Source organism: Zonotrichia leucophrys, chromosome 1 (genome assembly GCF_028769735.1).
Source record: "Zonotrichia leucophrys gambelii isolate GWCS_2022_RI chromosome 1, RI_Zleu_2.0, whole genome shotgun sequence".
Taxonomy (NCBI): domain Eukaryota; kingdom Metazoa; phylum Chordata; class Aves; order Passeriformes; family Passerellidae; genus Zonotrichia; species Zonotrichia leucophrys.
Window position 1 is genome coordinate 115,467,374 of NC_088169.1, and position 19,836 is coordinate 115,487,209.

General features: G+C 45.6%; 1 protein-coding gene across 6 annotated transcripts in view; it reads right to left on the bottom strand.

Moving 5' to 3' along the window:
• Positions 1–19,836, bottom strand: part of FAM168A (family with sequence similarity 168 member A) — a 120,635-nt gene that overhangs the window by 69,334 nt on the left and 31,465 nt on the right. For 3 of the 6 annotated variants that reach the window (XM_064728602.1, XM_064728610.1, XM_064728637.1), the window contains exon 2: positions 15,045–15,128. The exons of 2 other annotated variants lie outside the window; for them this stretch is intronic. The gene's annotated coding sequence lies outside the window, so the exon portion shown is untranslated. Of the gene's footprint in view, positions 1–15,044; positions 15,129–15,224; positions 15,352–19,836 lie in introns of those variants that run through there. One more of the 6 variants, XM_064728619.1, reaches the window with a different exon arrangement.

A 19,836-nucleotide genomic window follows, 5' to 3' on the forward strand; every position in this document is an offset into this window, starting at 1 on the left:
CCCAGTGTGGCTGAGGGCTATGGAAATGTAATTACAAAGGCTTTTAGGGTGGCACTTGTCATTTCCCCCTCAGGCAGCCTGTTTGCCACAGGCAGCAGCTCATCTGTGTGTTCTGTGGGTGTTTGAGCCCCTGGCAGAGGAAGCCCAGGTTTCCCCTGCTCTCACTTTCAGTTTTTAAGTGAACATGAGCCCACAGGTATTTCCAGCTCGGTGTGGACGAGCTGCCATTGATGTTCTCACATGCCTCCTTTGTTCAGCTCAGCCAACACTAAAAGCAGCTCTAAAAACACCAAATGTGTGCCTGCTCCTCTCCTGGTCTCTTATCTGATGTAAAATACCTGTCCACTGGCTGGAAAGAGAAAGGGAGGTCTGATACTGAAGGACAGGAGCACCATTTTGGAAGGATTTTATTCTGCATTTTCACAGGAGAACACAACCTGTTGGCAGAAGCTAAATGTTATTATTAGCAAAAGGTTCTTCACCCAAATGGAGCACTGGGATGGGCTGGGAGAGCTCCAGGAGTGTTTGGACACTGCTCTGAGGCACAGGGTGGGATTGTTGGGTGTCTGTGCAGGATTTTGATGCTCAGGATATTCCATGATTCTATGATCTGTCAAGGCAGCCTTGTGGAAGGAGCAGAGCAGAATTCCCATCCCCACCACAGCAGCAGCTCCATAGCTACACTCCTGAGCTCTTGCTGACCCAGGACTTGTAATCTCCTTCTGCTGGAGCATATTTGATACAAATGCTAATCCTCCTGATTTGCAATTCGCTGCTGCCATCTGATCCTGCAAATCTTCTGCAGACATCAGAGCAGGCAAACAGAGAACTGAACCAGACAGAACTGCTCAGGCTGTGCTGCCAATTACCAGCAATTAAGAGGGCACTCAAAAAAAAAACCTCATCAGCCCCTGAACCACCTTGGAACTCGGAGCTGGCATCACTGCCAAGCTTCCTGTGCCTCTCCAGCCTCCTGCTCCCCTCTGTGTGAGCCCAATCCTGGGCAAGGTGTGCATGGGTGACTGATTCCAGCCAGGCCACAGCCCCACCACAGCTCCAGCAGAGCACAGCCCCTGCTGGGGAGCAATCTTCCAAGGATCTTTGCTCCATGTGGAGGAACAGCATCTCCCCAGAGCTGCAGAAGAACCCTGCAGCTCCAGATCTGTCACTGGCACATGAAAACGCCAGCTGAAGGCTTTGGGACAGTCTGACAGCCTGGATATGGTGCATTATGGAATCCCAGGCTTTGGGTTGGAAGGGACCTTAAAAACCATCCAGTGCCACCCCTGCCATGGCAGGGACACCTCCCACTGTCCCAGCTGCTCCAAGCCCTGTCCAGCCTGGCCTTGGGCACTGCCAGGGATCCAGGGGCAGCCACAGCTGTGCCAGGGCCTGCCCACCCTCACAGACAGGAATTCCTTCCCAATATTTAACCTAAATTCATCCTTGTTCAGTTTAAAACCATTCCACCTTGTCCTATGCCCTGTGCTGAATTCTTCTGCTGCTGCCCTTTTATAAAATATTGTGACAATCCTGAAAATCCTGAGGTCAATAGGAAAGCCATGTAAACTGAAGGAAGCTCCTGGAGGAATGCAGGGGGACCAGATTAGAAACTTAGAGGGGGAAATTACAGAGGCAGAGGGAATGCAAAAGCAGCAAGTGCATCCCTGAGTCCAAAACCAGGAACAGAGGCTGAGTCATGGCTGCTATATTTGGTATAAATCCAGAGAAATCATTCCTAAAATAGGTTAACAAAATACTAAGAAGCAGAAAAGGGAAATTCCATCTTGAATATCTTGAATATAGAATGAAAAACTCCATCTCAGAGAGTTTAACACGGTAAGGAAAGCCCTGGGGTCACCAGCATCCAAAGGGAATGAAATACTGGTGTAGCTGAAGAGGAGCTTTGTTAGACATAATCCTGCAATTACAAAAGAGCCCCATAAAAATACAGCTCCATTTCCCATCTTGTAATCCAGTCCTTAACACTTGCTTTCACCAGCAAAGAAAAAGCATCCTGTTCTGTTGGGCTTTCTAAGGCTGTGCAGTGTTTGCTCAAAAAACAAAGTAGGGCTTCAGATGAGCAGCAGGAACTCTGGGTTTACTTTCCCAGGGGTGATGAGAACAGTGAGAATGTGCAGCCCTGCAAAGGTTTGGGAACTCTCAACATAACCAAAAAAAAGGCTCACAGCTGCTCCAGCAGCTTCTGCCCACGACCTCGGATCACTTCCTGCAAAGCTCAAACCCCCTTGGCTGGGTGTTCACACATCCTGCTCTGTATCCCACACAGCCTGGGCAAATCACTCAATTAAGTGGCTGTTAATTAGGGCTGCACATCACTTTTTTTCTCAGCATCAGCCTTAGGGCAATGCCACATCTCACCCTGCTCTGCCTGGGTGGGACCTGATGTCTGTGCCCATATCCATGTCCCAGAGAGGGCTGAAGCTGCAGCTGGGCTGGGTTTGGCTCCCTCCTGGCCAGCATTTTGGGGTGACTGGGTTAATGAGGTGACCTGCTGGTCCATATCCCACATATCCTACATGTTCCTGACATGAGCTGGAGACTTCATACGGGTCTGTGCATCTCCTGACAGAGCCATCAGCAATCAATCCAAAGACAGCAACTAACAGAGGATTCAAATTAATCCAAAGCTGCTCCACAGAATCAAGCTTGCCCAGATTTCTAAACTATTCCATGACTGCTTTACTGGGGAAAACCCATGCAATATGGAATATGGATCTCCGTGAAGCACAAGCACTGGTTTAACTGGAAGCTACAGACCTGAAGGTGACATTATACATCAAGTCCCACATCTGCTTGAGAGGAAGTCAGGAGAGATGCACTCAACAGGCTCTTCAAGCATCTAAAAACTTATTCTCTCTTCAGCAGGGAGGCTGAGGAAAGCCTTCCAGCCAGGGAATGCAGGCAATGCCACTGCCTGTGCCTTGGCAGCTCCCCTGCTCTCACCATCAGCAGCTGCTGGGCCTTGCTCTGCTCCCTCAGCTGCAAACAGCCTGAAGATGAATCACTGTGGGTCCCTGAACTTGCAGAACAAGGCATCATTTTTCCAGCTCCAGCCTTCCATAGCTTTTGGCTGGCTGGATCAGCAGCGCCATGCCAACAGCAGCTATTTCACCCAAAGATGCTACAAACACATTGCCAGGTTTGGACACAGCAAGAGGACAAGCAAAGATACAGAATCCCAGAATTTGGGTTGGGAGGGCCTCAGAGTTCATCCAGTGCCACCCCTGCCATGGCAGGGACACCTTCCACTATCCCAGGTTGCTCCAAACCCTGTCCAACCTGGCCTGGAACACTTCCAGGGATCCAGGGGCAGCCACAGCTGCTCTGGGCACCCTGTGCCAGGGCCTGCCCACCCTCACAGGGAACAGTTTGTTCTCAGTATCTGGTCAGATAAATCCACACTCTATCAGGATACGTGTGATTTACTTTCCTTTTCACACCTCTGTCAATGATCAGTGCAAATTCACAGATAAGCAAGTCAAAAGTTTCTGTTCACCGCATTGGAACCTCATTAAAAATATCCATAAAGCAAAACTCAAGGGAAATTACAGTGATCTGCCTTGAAAATGAAAGGAATTTGGCTATTCCTAAATGATAGGAAGAGGCCATGGGGATGCTCTGAGGGCTGGGGGCGCTCACCTGGAGAGGAGAAGGCTCCAGGGAGAGCTCAGAGCCCCTGCAGGGCCTGAAGGGGCTCCAGGAGAGAACACCCTCAATCAGCCAACTCCACCACTTGGAGCTCCCTGGCCCAGAAATCAGCTACAATTTGAGAAGGGGCTCGTGGCTGGCATGGCTTTGTTGGAATTCCCTCTGCCTGGCCCCTCAGATTTCTACATCACATCCAAGGCACCCTGGACAGGGTAAAGTTGCTTTGGGCCCCACTGAGGAGCCACTCTGGGACAGCTGCAAGAGCTGCCCTGTTCCAGAAGTGCTCCAGTGCTTGAGCAGCATAAACAGCTGATGTTTCCTGGGATGAGCAGTAAACACTGTCCCTTTTAACTGCTGCCAACATGTGTTTCAGCCTCCCCTTCTGAATGGAGCAGCACAACCTGAACTCGCAGCAACACAAAACACATGGGGGAATTTTCCGCTGGGTTTTATGGCCAGCCCTGCCCACGTCACACAAAGGAGCAGGAAAACAGACAGCACTGCCCAAATCCATCCTTCATTCACTCATCCATAGAAGGGCACCGTGAACTCACGGCTCATTTCAAAGCCAAAGCTGCTCTTTAGAACTCAGATGAGAACCTGGCAAACACCCCTTTTTCCAAAGCATGAATCCTACTTTTCCACTGCAGGCTCATCATAGATAGGGCCAGCTGGGGGAGAGCTAATTAATTTTTTTTTCTCTGAAAGACAGGACCTCCATTCTATGCAAATTCATGTTTAAAATACAGTTTTAGGCTGGAATCTGCAGTTTAGTGATGCCAGCTCAGAGAATGTTCCTTCCCAACCTGTTGCCACCAGGTGAGTTCTGGCAGCTCATTTAATGCAGAACTAGAAGAAAATTGGATTCTTTAACCTGAATTTAATATTCATAATTAGGTTTTAACTTCAAAACCAGTTAAATATGAAAACCAATTTTAAAATGTAATTCCAAGAACATATTTACTTATGGCTTTTGAGCTATTCTGAGGCCAGAGCTGGCTGGGTACCTATACCAGGAGCATATCCTACAGGGTATTTACCAAGAAATTCCAGGGGATTTCTAGTTAATAAAGAAAGACCATCTGACCTGACAACTCCCTTTCCAAAGGCTTCCTGAAACACAGGTGAAAGAGCAGGGAATTATTGTGGGACAGGGATTTAGCACTGGTACAGTTACAAAAGGCATCCCCTCACACTGGGGTTCAGAATCCAACTGGCACTAAGAGGCTTTGCCAGCCCCAAATAAAAACAACAATACAGCAGCACCCCCACCAGTGGCACAGTGTCTTCCCCACTTATTCTCACCACAGGCACCCCCAAAAAAAGAGGAATTTTCAGGCTAAGTCAGAACACACAGTCGAGCAGCTTAAGGCACTTCATATTCTCAGGTTTTTTCCCCAACTTCCCGCAGATTTCTCTCATTTTGCCCTTCCCAGCCAAGAACAGCAAATGGAAATCTGCTCCACATCCCTGTGAGATAATGATCTAATACAAGTGGAAAGTATTTCCTTATACCAGGAGAAAACAGCCATCAACAAGACAAAGAGGTGGAATTGCTCGTTCCTAAGTGTTTCCGGATGAGTAGGAAAAAGAAAAAAAATATGTTCTGGCTCTCCCTGGAACACATCTGAAAGATTTCACTTCTCCTACATCTCAGAATCAAACCAACTGCCACCAAGAGCTGCACGTGGTGCTCCTAACTTGGGAATTCTGTACATTCCCTGCTTTATTTTGGGGTTTCTGATGTGTTTTTCCAATAGCAAGAGCTGTGTTTACCGTGAGGACTCCGAGGGCTGAGCATGCCGTCAGTCATCCGGAAATTCTGCAAACAAACAGCACTTCAGCTCTTCCCTGCCAAGAATAAAATCTTATTTGGGACAGGGAAAAAGCCAGTGCTCTCCAAAGTGTGCAGGGTGACACACAAATTTGCATCTGTTCACAGGAGGGTTTAAAACATGGATCAATTCATGTAAAAAGAGTCCAAAGGTGGGGAAATGAAAGGCATCAGACTCTGCCTGTGGTCTGCTTGAGGAATGTGAGAGAACCTCCAAAAAACGGGGGAAGGAACAGGACAGCAGGGAGGAGGATGCTCAGTGAAAAACAGTCATGGGAAGCAAATGAGTCAAAATCCAAACCAAGAAAAGCTTAAACAAAACTAGAGAACACCTTAAACAAGCTAGAAAGTAAAAATAGCACATACCGATCTGATCCACGTTTATTCCAAGTATGGAAGGATTGGGAATTTCCAGACAACTCCATGAGGGAAGAGAAAGCAAATATAGGCTAAAGTCAACAAAATCAAATATTGTTTACTTGAAAAGTCAGGGGAAACTCAGAATGCCCTGTCCATGATGTGTTTGAAAATCCTTTATCACATTCACATCTCTCACTATGTAACAGCACAAGACTTGTCCTTCTCGTTAACAAGTGTCCTAAGGATTACCATGGAATTAGCCAATGTCCTCTCCCATGAAGCAAAGTGGCTGCAATGCTGCAGTGCCCTCACTCAGATAAACAGACACAGCATGGGAAGCAAAATAACTCAGCCCAAATCCTTCAATTGTGGCTAAAGAGTCCAGGACTGGGGAATAAACCACCTCAAAAAGCTGCTTACAAAAGCCCCAGCGAGACACTATTAAAAAATTAAAGTAATGGGACAATAGGAAAAGGGAATGTTATGGATTAGGGAGCAGTTAAGCAATAGGAAACAGCCTGTATGAAACATGGGATTTCAGACTTCCAAAAGGATGACAGCAAGGTGCTCCCAGAGCCTTTAGAGGGACCAGCAGTGGAAACTGGGAAAGAGACAGAAGAGACAAAGCAATGTTTGTGGAGAGTAAATTATTCATAATAGTCATAATTAAGTTGGGAGATTCAGAGAGCCCTGAGAGAAGTGCAGAGAGTGAAATCATCTGCTGAGACATGCAAGGTAACGTGTGTGTGCTGAATAAAACAATAAATCCTGCTCCTATTGCTGTGGCTGATGCTTTAGAAAGATCCCCTAGAGGCAATTTTTGCCTATCCAAAAATCACTTATAATGGAGCTTCTGAAACTCTTGATTGAATGCTGCAATATTTCTATCCATGCAATGAAAATGAAATTGCCAAATGATTAAAAAATGCATTAAATGCTGCATTTCTTTTTTTGAATTCCAGTACCTAAAGCGGCTCCAGGAGAGCTGGAGAGGGACTTGGGACAAGGGATGGAGGGACAGGACCAGGGGGAATGCCTCCCCACTGCCATTGCTACTCTTTCCCAGATGCACCTTGACATTTTAATTCCCTCTGCTTCAACTTCATCAGCCTGCAAAAGCATTCAAGAGCCACTAAAACTCATTTGTGTCTGTTCTGAGGCCGACCCTCATTTGTGAGCCACGGGAGAGCAACACAAAAATGGGATGATAAACCTGGCATTTGGGGTTTCTGTTTTTAAACCACACCTATTTCACAGGTGGGACTGGAAAGGGATAAAGAAAATGGCACAGAAGATGGCAATGGTGAGGAGAACTGAAGGTTCAGCTCTGTGTGTGGCCTTCTGAGGAAACAGCAGAATCAAAGGAGCAGACAAGAGCAGGAACTCTATAAAAACACACACAGGGGAAGGCAGAGCCACAGGGAATCCTGCAATGCTCTCCCTGCACTGGCAGCGAGCCCTGAGGCAGGGGGATGAGAACAAGGACAATCCAAGTGTAAGGATGATTTTCTCCTCTCATTTTACCAACAGCTACTCCTGCTACAACTGATAATGGAGTTAAATTATCAGGAGAAGGGTGATGATCTTACACTGCCCACTCTGCTCACATTATTGCCCATCCCATGCCTCAGTCAGGTGTTGAAGGCAGCACATTACAACAATTTCTCTAAGCAGGATTTGACTGATAACCTCCCATGTCCAAGGAATTCCTTTTTTTTTTTTTAATCAACACTAGCACTACTTAATTCCTACATGGCATTCAGCTGGGATCCTGCAGACACAAACCCCTCATAAAACAAAAAGCTTTCTTTTTCCCCAATGAATTATTTTAAGACTGTGAAAGGAATTTTTTTTTCCTTGTAAAGCAAGTTGTCTTTTTGTTTGAGGAAAAAGAATACACGTTTCCTCTTGTGTAGAAGATATTCTGATTGCATTACAGAGATCCTGCTGACGCACTTGCAGTGCCAAATAACCCTCAGGAAAATGAATTTTTCTAACAATAAAATATATGGATTAACAGTTTAGAGCACGAGCACCCACACCCACTCTGTAATCCTCCGTAATCCTTCCTGAACTAACAGGAGAACTGGCTTCTCATTCCAAAACCCCACTTTATTTCAACGTTAAATGCACAATGTTTAGGGGCTGCAGCCCGAGTCCACCAGGGGAACCAAAGCTATCAGCTGGTAAATCCCCATCCAAGCTTTAATGAACTGGCAAAACACTCCTTGAGCAGTGCCTGGGACCAACAGCAAACCCCTTTGCTGGTAGCTTCTGATGAATAATCAGCAAACCCCTTTGCTGGTAGCTTCTGATGAATAATCAGCTCTTTTCAGGCACTTTTGCTGAAGAAACACCTTTCAAACCCGACCTACCCAAAGACAAGGCAACAGCAGCTCCACAAATGTAGAGTGCTGCTTGTTTCCACAGAATCCCACAGTGGTTTGGGTTGGAAGGGGGTTTAAAGCCCATCTCATTCCCATCCCTTTCCATGAACAGGGACACCTACTAGACCAAGCTGAAAGAGATTTTAAATGCCTAGAGAAGAAACAAGGAACTTCATTTTTAGGTGGCCTCACAAGTTCTAAGTAATTAATTTTCCCCCAGTTACCATGGCCCTCAGCCCAAGACACCTTCTGTGGATGAATGACTTTTAGGGGAGAGAATCCTGGACAGAAATCCTGCTGATAATGCCTCACATAAATATAGAACAAACTGCAAGTGCAGCTACTGACTCCCAGCCCCGTTCTGCTTTTTGAACTTTGCAATCTTGACATTAAAGATGTCTTATTTTTAACTTGAAATGCCACACTCAGCTGTATAGAACACACAAAACACAACCATTCTCCTGACAGACAGGCACAAGGAGCACCCTGAAGTGCCAAGGAATTATCAGCCACAGTGTCCTGACAGGAGGGGGCTGCTGGGGGAGTCAGGTTCTGCTCCCAGGGAAAATTTCTTCCCCAAAAGGGTTGTAAGGAGCTCCAAAATGAGAAAGAACTCTGGGCAGCAAGAATTTGTGAATTTTCCCTGCTCTCAGTTGGTCTTCAGTTCTCCTAATTTTTTTGTACCTAACCTCTCCATTACACACCCAGACACATCCAAAGCTAAACAGGATCCTAATGATCTCCCATTAGCTAAACTTCCCAGCAGAACACTTCCAAAGCAAGGAGAGGTCAAAGCCTGCCATCACTAGAAGGAAAATTTCAAAGGACCAGGAAACCAGCTGAATTGTTACTTTTCCTACTCCAAATCTGTAGCTTGCAAGGACCCACTCCCCCATGGAAAAGCTGCAAAATGTTGACCCAAAGAAAGACATTAAATAACCATAAAAGAAATATAAAAGTTTAAGAACAGCTGCTGTGTAATATCTCCTGGCTGGATACAGCATGAATATGGGGAAAAAAGAGATTTTAAATGCTTGGTCTGTACAGCAGCAAGAACTCACTCATCCTGTTTTTCTGACTGCTCCAAAGGGGCACAGACCACCTACTCCCAAATTGGACACATCCAACCCAAATTGCATGGGGGATTTCACCCACTGAGCAATGGCAGATTAGGAGGCTTTGAGGACAATTGTGTGGGATGAAAAGGAGAGAGGGGGAACCCTCAGCCCTGAATGAGCACATGGAACACCAATGTCTAGACAGTGCTGACACCTTTGTCTTTGGGAAGAGGGATTAGGGAAGCAATCTGGCTGTGCTGTCCCTTGTTTGATATGAAACCAGAGGACACTTTGGGCTAAAGGCCTGGCCCTGCTCCAAAAACCACTTTATTATGAAGGAGCTGAAGAAAAGGAGGTCTGTAAGAGTGAGAGAGAGGTTTCTGCCTGGCAGTCACAGCAATTAAACGAGATGCCTTGATGAGGAGGAAAAAACCATCTGAATAAAAGCCAACGCCTCAAAAGAACAGGAGAAAGTAATTTGAAGAGTAGGTCAAGCCTCCTGAGGGGATTACCTTTCCAGTTTGAGACTTAATGCTGCAGACAAGCTTGGAAAAGCTGACCAGTGAGATCCTGCTGATCCCAGGATCACCCTGCAATGTCTGGATGCTCCAGCACAAGTCAAGTGTTAAAAGGGAATGTGGAAAATGTGAGTTAGGATCAGAACTGGCAGAGCTAGAAGGTTCCTTCTCTTCCTTCCTCACTGTGAGATTGCTGGGTTAAAATGTGTCTCATCAAACCCCAGATCACATAAGAAACTTGAAAGATCCACTTCAAAGAGCTACTTTGGCAAACAAAGCATTTAAGTCAATTTAATGCTTCTTATACTGGAAAGAACCACTTCCTTCAATGGGAAAGGAAAACAAATAATGGAGAGACAAAGCTGGGAACATTTGTGGGAGCTGGGAATAACCCAGCCCAGGCTGTGGATGTGAAAAGATGGGGAGCTCACACCTCCCTGGCTGTTCCAGTGCTTCCAACATGATGGACTTCTCTCCAAGGATGTGCTGGCTGAGAGGGAAAAAGCAAAGAGCAGCTCAAGGGCTTTCACTCTTACCCAAAAATCCATCTGCCAAACATGGCAGACACTGGAAACTCACTGCCCCGAGGACTTGGATGGTTCAGGGAAGGGAATACAGCTCTTAAATACCCCCATGCCTCTAAAGACATTTGTCATTTCAGATCTGTGCTGCGGTTAGGAACCAGTTTTTGCTAAAAATGCATTTTAAAGGCAGTTCCCATCTCCCTGAATATCCAGAGGATATTTCCAGTTCAGTACTCCAAAGTCCTACAGTACGACCATCATCTCTCCAGGCATGCAGGGAGAAGGAAGGGAGAAGGAACCCTCTAGTGCTGCCAGGAAAATAAGGCAGAGCTGGAGGATCCAACTGCTGGCTCCTTAAGGACAAGTTGGGATGGAAGCCCAATCCAACCTTCTTTTTATGGAGAAGTTAACGTGATAATATCTGAGAGAGCAGGAAACTTTATACAGACAGAGGGAAATCTTAATACTCAAACGGACCAGAGGCAATTACCAAAATTATAGCAATGGAATTGTTTTTTTGCAGTCAAGCATAATTATGGAAAGTCTATTGGAAAGAAAGCTTAGGCTATCATTTGCATTTCAATTAATTTTCAAACTTTTGTGTGTAGAATTGGTGGCCAGAATTGAGAAATACATGAACTACCAGACACTGAAACACACTCATCAATATAATACAGGATTTCCAAGGATACAACTCAGACAATGTTCCAGCATTTAGGGCTTTTTGGCTTTTTTCCAATTAACCTGTAGAAAATGGAAAAAGATGTAGAGGGAAAGAAAAAACCACCAGTGCTACCACCTGGCTCTGCTGGGTGGTACAATGGGACAAGAGGCAATGGGAAGAAACTGGAATGATGAAGTTCCTCCTGAAGGGGAGGAAGAACTTTGCTGTGAGGTGACCATGCGCTGGACCAGGCTGCCCAGAGGGGTGTGCAGTCTCCTTCCCTGGGGACAGTCAAAGCCCACAACCCCAAGGATGGTGGACACAATCCTGGGTTACCTGCTCCTGGGGATCCTTCCTTCCTGCCAACCTGACAGTCCCAAGTCATCACTTCCACATGTTAAAAAGGAACATTTCTGTATTAAACTATCTGCAAAGTTCTGCCCAATTGCCTCACAACTTTATTGATTATAATTGGCTCTTCCTCCATCAGCCCAAGAATTTCACACAAAATTCCAATTATACAATCCAGCATGACACAGCCAGAGATACAGACCCTCTAACAAGCTTAGGCAAAAATCAAAGGGCTAAATCAAAAACTGGCTCACACCAAGTCTATTCTTTGTGCAGTCAACCAAGACTAATTAATGCTTTTAATGGCAGTTTACCCCTTTTGGCGCCATAAATCAGAGCAGGCAGCTTTTCTGAATTAACAAAAGAATCTGTGAAAGGTGTAGCTCATTAAGCACACTCCCAAATTCAAATGCACTTAATCAGAAGCAGGTACATTGAGCAGGACTGCAGTCCAGGAGCAGAGCAATCTGCAGGCTGTACACAGGGAACATTCATTCATCAACACAAACAAGGCTGGCACGCTGGGAACAGGGGCTGAATTATACATCTGAGAGAAAGGCCCCTGCTTCCAGCACGGCCTTTGTGAGGGCAGGAATGTGGAGAACACTGCAGGAAGGCGCTGTGGAAAGGTGGGGGGACAGGGAGGGTGTTTCCCATCAGCTCACCTCAGCCCCAGAGCCTTGAGCAGAGCACAGTGCTGCTGCTGAGCTGCTGGAGCAGAGCCAGACAAGGCACTGAGGGATCAGAGGGATGGAGCAGCTCTGCTGGGAGAATTGGGACGGTTCAGCCTGGAAAAGAGAAGCTTTGGGGTGACCTAATGGTGATCTTCCAGGACCTGAAGGGAAGGATGGAGACAGACACTTCACTAACTGACAGAGAGGCTTAGACTGGATCTTAGGAAAAATCCTTCCCTGGGAGGGTGGGGAAGCCCTGAGAAGCTGTCCTAATCCCTGGGAGCATTCCAGACCAGGTTGGAGCAACCTGGGATAGTGGAAGGTGTCCTGGTGGCACTGGATGGGCTTTAAGGTCCATTCCAACCCAAACCATTTGGGGCTTTTATGATAAATGTAAATATGCTATAATAGATCACACAGGGAAACTTCCTCCTTGTATAAGGTGATGAAATATAAGGATTAATGACCCAGCATTTCATCCTAGGCAACACCCTTGATTATACTTTCCTGAGTCAGATCCACTCCTCTAAAAAATCCCCTTTTAAAAGGTTTTTGCCACAGTTCCTGCCCAATATCCCATCCATCCCTGCCCTCTGGCAGTGGGAGCCATTCCCTGTGTCCTGTCCCTCCATCCCTTGTCCCAAGTCCATTTCCTGCTCTCCTGGAGCCCCTTTGGGCCCTGAGCTCTCCCAGGATCCTTCTCCTCTCCAGGTGAGCACCCCCAGCCCTGGGGCCTCCTCTGGAGCCTTTCCAGCAGCTCCAGGTCCTGCTGCTGATGTTGGGGCCCCAGAGCTGGATGCAGCACAAAACTTGGCTTGACAGAAATCATTTTCCATATCACATGTTCTCTGAAAGGAATTTTGTTCTCCAAAACAGAGCTGGCAGTGCAGGAAAACTTCAGATCTGTGAACAAAAGGATTAGCTCCTGCTCTAAAAAAATTCACTAAATTTGTTCCCAACAGCATCAAAGTGTCCAAGAGCTGCTGGCAAAGTGCTCCCCAGTGAAGTCCCCACCAAAGTGGCAGAAATGCTCAGGAGACTTAAAGTCCAGAAATTTTCCACATGAGTTCAGAAATGTTGAGGAGCAGAAGTATAAAGTCAGGCCCAGTTCCAAATTCCACTCACACACACTGGATAAAAACCAGCCTAATGTAAAAGCACATTTAAAAATATTTACATCAAACCAAAGCATTACAGAGATAAGAGAGGTATTTATAGAAACACATGGATTTTACAGACACACCATGTTTAACTATTTAATTGCTGGAATTTCAATTAGAATGGGAAGAGTGGGGTATTTCCCAAGCAGGAAACAACCTAAGTAAGCTAAGGCATGGAGCACTCACACCTACCTTCAAGTTTAACTCAATTTCCTCCACCTTTTGATTTCTGAATGAACACTGAGTCTAACAGGGAGGGGTTCAACCCAAGATAAAGCCACCCAGAAGGAAATATTTGCTGGAGATCCCCAGCAGGACAATCACAGCCTGGAGAGCAACCTCGATCTGCCTGGACAGCCAAATCTCCACAGGCTCCATCAACTTCACTCTTGAGCTTCACCTTCCTTAATCTGGAGCTGGATTCGATCAGGAGCTTTTTTATGCAAAGCCAACACTCCACATATTCCCACTTCAAGCACAATGTGGTTCCCTGGATCTCCCACCCATCACTTCCAGCCTTACTTGGTGTCCCTTCTCCCATCTCACCACCCACCAAACCCACCCTTGGCTTTGCCTCTCCCCTTCCACAGCTCTGCATTTCTTTTGTTTCTTCATTTATCCTTTTTTCTAGCATGAAGAGGGGAAAAAGGGGACACTGTTGTTGCCTCAAACAAGGAAAAGCTTTTCTGAAATCCTTGGCATTTTCTGTCCCATCCCACCTAAGCAGGGGTGGCAGGAGAGAAAGAAATCCCCAGATTTTGTCTGTATCTATAAAGGAGGCATTGATTTAGGGCAGCTTGTCCCAAAGCAGGGCTGCAGTGCTAAATTATTGTGAGGATAAGGGTCAGAGCATGCCCAAAGGTTTGATCCCAACGCAGTGCAGCAGACCCAAGAGCAGCTGACATTTAAAGTTCATGTCATTAAGTGAGCAGCAAAACACATAAAATGGAAAAAACCAGAGTCAAGCCTGGTTTTTCCATATTCCTGCACAAGAACAGCTGGATGGGGTCAGACAGACACTTCAGCCACCCCTGTGTCTTCTCTGCCCAACAGGGAAGTGTGAATCCCTAAGGGAAAACTGAAGGGCAGGCACACAGGAATATTTTCCCAGCATACTTTCCAGAGGGATTTCCTGAGGGGATATGTTCCTGTTTCACAGCTCCTGTAGATTATGCTGTCCCACTGTTATATTAAATTCTCTTACACATATATATAAAAAAATACACACATATATAAAAATATATGTACATGCTCAAACGGCTTGACCTGCTCAGGTCTCATCAAGCTGGACTCTATCAACTAAAATAAGGAGTTAAGATAGAAACTGCTCCAACCAAATGACATTGCAAAGTTTCTATTTGAAAACACTGTTTCCAGCTTTCTTCTCCCAAGAAATAGAAGCTATCAGAAAACCATTTGCCTGTCTCCAGGCAAATGACAGAAGTTTATATCAGGAATGGTGTCTGTGCCAACCTGGGGATTTTGACCCAGCTAATGAACACAAGTCTCCTTTTTAATATAGAACAAAAATGTATTACTTACTAGGAAGATATTAAGACCAATAAACACTAAAAAAAAACCCCTCTCACAATTCTTAACAGGAGCAGCACATAAGTACTGTGTGTTTTACTCAGGCTGCTGAAGACCTGATGTTTATTAACTTTCTAAATCAACACAATAAAACACACCAGGCACACAGTGTTGCTGGAGCTTCAGCTTATGCATTTCTTGACCCAGAAATTCTCCACAGCACCCAAGGCTCTCCTGTCTGGAGGGAGCAGGGAAAGGGCTTTGGGAGGAGCAGCTAAAACTGAAGGGCACAAAGACAGGAAGAACTGGTACCTCTTGGATACGAGCTTCCTTGGGATGGAGATAATCCGCAGAGGAGTGTGCCTGGGCTGGGAGTCTTCACAGCATTCCAGAGCTCTGCAGCAGCAAGAGAGACAGAGAAACACCCGTGAGGCTCTGTGGAAAACCTGCTGGAAGGAAACACAGCTCTTCCCAGCTCAGAGTGGCCTTCACCTCCACTGGAGCAGAAGGAGAAATGGGACATGTAAGAAATGTGGGCAAAGAGAGGAGGAGCACTGGAGCCGCAGGGTACGAGGAGAGGGAAGGGACACCAGAGCTGGCAATAAGAGCAAGGCCTTCCCAGCTTCCCAGAGGGAGAAAACAAAGTCCAAGCTTGCATTTAAATACTTGTTTACCAGCTATTTGTCAGGATTTGGGACTAAACAGGTTTTAGCCTGAGTTTTACATGTTACTCCTACATCCTCCCTTCCCAGCTGACACAAAAGCTCCGAGAACTGAAAATGAAATCCCTCAAAATGAAGTGCAGCACCCAAAAAAAGCTCTCGAGGCACTCCACATGCTTTATGCATTATAGGGAGGAACAGAAACCCCACTGTTCCCAAAGCAGGACCAGCTCCTCGGAACAGTTGTTTATTTTAATCAACCCAGCACCGAAAGGTTTCCATTAAATATTTTTTCATGGTTTCTAACCACTGATCCTGTATTAGTTTACATTCACTCAAAAAACACTCTGGGGGAGAAAGCAGGAGGCAGAAAACATTGAATCCAGGAAAATAACTGAGGTTTTTCTAAGGAGTGCTGGTACATCCCACTTTTCCCTGTAGAACTACACCACCAGACCCTTCCAGCCAGCTAATGAAACAGCATGAATTTGTAAGTGAACAGAAAACAGTAAAATCTCCATTTTTACTGAATCTTTCCTCTTCCTGCCTCCTGCAGGAAGCCACCACCTGCCATCAGAGATGGCATCCTTGGAAACAACTCAAAACCCACCCTGCTGATGCTCCAATGGGCCAATAATCCCAACCCTGGTGCCAGCAGGAGCATGAGCACACTCGGGAAAACAGGTCAGGAACATCTCCACCTGTTGCTTCCACGGGTGCTTGGCTTCAGCATTTCTACATTATAAGAAGCATATTCATTGCTTGGAATTTAATTCTGGCTTCAGGCTTTTTGACTTGTTTTTATGGCCCTTCAATTCAGAGATAGAGCCCTAAAATATCTTCAGGAGAGAGAAGAAAGCATAAATGAATTTCAGCAGAGACAAGGACTTGACAAATCTCATCCCATCAAGCTCTGCAGTGGCAAATGAGTCTTTCTGAGAGCACATTCTGTACTCAAAGTAGCCTCAGTACTTCAGGAGGTACCAAATATAACACAGCCCCATTTTAACTTCCTTCCAGGAATACACACACTCATTTATTAAGAAGACGTGGGCTGCAGCTCCACTTCCAACAGCTTCAGTAACATTTTGCAAAATTAAACAAATTACTCCTTTTGTGGCAAGAAAGAAGCTGAAAATAAGTGTTCAAGCAAATGGGGGAGAAAACCACCTCCCTCACATCTTCCTCCCCCCTTGGATTTTGGGAAAGCAAGCCTTGCCTGCTGCACCAGGCTCAGCATCAACCACAGGATCACCAAGCACTCCTTTGCTGCTTTCACACCTCAATCCCCACACTTCCACCATCATTATTTCATTGCAGAGCTGCTCTGATGCCTCAGTTTGCTCCAAGTCCCCACTCTGGGGTATTTTCACATCCTCATGCGTGCATAAACCAAGCAAGTCCACAGCTCTTGCTGACAAGCACTAAAGGTGAGTGTGCAGTGGTGCTGAACATCCAGAGGGTTCCCAGGATCTGGCAGGAGGACAGCACTGCCACAACCTTCAATGCTGAGGGATTCTCCAAACATTCCCCCTTTTGTTCTGCTCTGGCTGCTGCAGAGAGGGAGAACAACAGTGCCCACCTCTCATTAACCTTGGTGCTGCATCTTTCACCATCAATCCCTGCTTGCATTGTGCTGCCACTCAGCAGATTTACCCTTTTTTGGATTTTTTTTTGGCTCTTTTTCTGTCTTTTCCTGACCAGAAGTCAAAATGATTCAGTTCAGAGGGAGTGGATGCTGCTGCTGCAGAGAGAAGCTGTGAAAAGCTGCAGAGAAGGAATTGCCAGCACACATCCCTGCCCTCTGCCACTGCTCAAAAAGCAGCAGGCAACAGGCAGGATTGACCAAATTTGGACGTATTTACAGAAAAACAATCACTCCCAATCAGTGTGTTTGAGTGGAAGCGCAAAGACGTGCATTAAAGGAGGAGAAAAACCAGGTGAATTTGTGAGAATGTAAGTCTTTGGAAAATCTAGAGAAATAGCACAGTGCTGAGAGGTCCTGTTGGCACAGCCTGGTTCATGAAGAGTGAGATCTGGGGTTTAGTCAGGGAAAACTTCAAGAACATTGAAAAAAATCAGTATTTTTTCAGTGGCTGCCTGTGGGGCACTCTGTGCCAGGGTTCAGCACTCTGACAGCCAAGAATTCCCAATATCCCACCTGACCCTGCCCTCTGGCAGTGGGACACCATCCCCTGTGCCCTGGCACTACAAGCTCCCATCACAAGTCCCTCTCCATCCCTCTCATCAAGTCAAGCAAAGACACCAAGGCAGGTTCCTGCAGCCCAGAATTCCTCCTTCCATTCCCACTTTCTTCTTGCTAAGAAATAGATTAAATCCCTTCATATTTCCCAAGATTACCACAGCTACTAAGTAGGGAAGATCATTCCCTAACATCTCCCTCAGCTCCATGTGCTCCTGTGCAGCAAAACAAGATTTTTAATTTTATCCTCCCTCCTATGCCCCAAATTTAGTTTTCTTCTTTTGTTTTATTAGCTATATTTCAATCACAATCTGATTACAATTATTCTTCTATATTTCTCTTTGAATCCATTATTTTCCTTCTTCTTTCTACAAAACTGGACTCCAGTGGTAGGAGCTGGGTGGATGGATTATAAAATAGATTGAGTTAATTAGGATGTGGTGATTAAAACACCTGCTTTGGTAGATTGCAGAGGGTTCTCATAAAAGAGAGGTAGCATAAAAACATACTCCACAACTGCTTATCAAATGAAGATAAAAACATTCAGCAAATGTCTGACATTCTGCAGGGTTAAATCCCATTGCACAACATTTTGGGTTCAGCCTTCTGAGCAACCAAAGCCCTCAAAATGGGGAAGGGGAAAATTCCCCCAAATGTCAACGTTCACTTTCTTTACTCCCTGTTTTCAACAATTTTCCCAAACTTCTTCTAGAATTGACTCTGCAATAATTATTTTCACTTGTGCAAGTTATATTATATAAGGCACCTCCAGGTTTCTAAGTCACAAATGACTTTGTAATGAAAAGACAACAATTTCATTATCTAAGATTATTGTTAATTGAAGGAAATATTGACTGTGCTACCAACAGCAGTCAACCTCCAGAAAGGACAGCATTAAAAACTATATGCAGCCATTGTCTTAGAAATAAAAATAAACCTTTCAGTGAGAGCAGCCTCAGTGTGGCCTTTTCCTCTATTTAAAAATAAAAATAATAAAATCAAAGCAAAACACTCCAGCACAAGCCTTCCCTGCATTACAAAAGAGGGATTAATGAGAATCTATTTGGGCACTGGGAAAAGCCCTGGCAGGTTCATTGTGAAGGTTAATTCAGACACCTCTACTCACACAGGGAATGGAATTAAAGAAACAGAATTTAAAGGCAATAATGTTACACCATGAGCAGGGAGACACCACAGAGAGGATACCAGAGACATTTGTCATGGAGCCTAATGCACTTAGGACCCAAATTGTGGAAAAACAGGGCAAAATGTTAATGAATGTATACAAATTATCCAGAATGGATCTGAATCTAAGAATGGACCTGGAGCAACTGGAAGGGAAAACATCTGTGCAAACACCTAGCAGGAAATAAAGGCATGGAAAGAAATAATTTTGGGAGGCAGAGAACATTGCAGGAAACCACAGGGTCATTCCTGGCTGGAAGCACCTTCCTGTCTTTCCTCTCCTTAAAAACTGGCAGCTGCCTTGGGGCCACCAGGAGCTGGCTTTGGCCACTCAGGAGGGGAAGGAGTTTTTAATGAAAAGGGTTAAAAGGGCCTGTGGTTCAGCAGCACCTTGCACACATCCACCAGGGGAAAACATCCCTCCAGGAAAACTCCATGGAACAACAAAAAATGACTCAACATTTCCAGGTGTGCAATGAGCTTCTAAAATTAGATGGTTCTTGAAACTCCAGAGTATTTAATATCCCAGGATCCTTCTTCATTTTTTACATGCAGGATCAAAGTGAGGACTCAAGAGGCAAGAAAAGGGAGGAAAGCATTAAACTGGCAAAGTTGGGCATTGCCCTTTTCCAGGAACATCCTGTTGGCTCAGCCCCCAAGAAGCACAAGTGACACACATCAGGGTTCTGAATGTCACCCCTGACATCACTTCCACGGTATCCTTAGAATAACTTTCCCACTTGGAGGATGCCAGCAGCAGGCCAGAAGGGCAGAGCGAGCTTAGGAAAAGCAGCAAATCCCATCCGCATTTTTACTTACTCACAGTTACTGATTAAAACAAAAAAAAAGAGTCTAATCCCCTGGAAAACTGGAGAGGTTGCTTTTGGAGCCAAAGAGCAGGAAAAGGACAACTGCTACTGAAATATCAGCACTGGGCTCCTGCTCCTGTCCAGCCCTGCATTTCAGGTGCTGAGCTGGGAGTCAATGCAACAGCAGGATGGGTGGGTTCAAGATATTTAAATCAGACACTCTAATCTGAACTCCTACCAGCAGA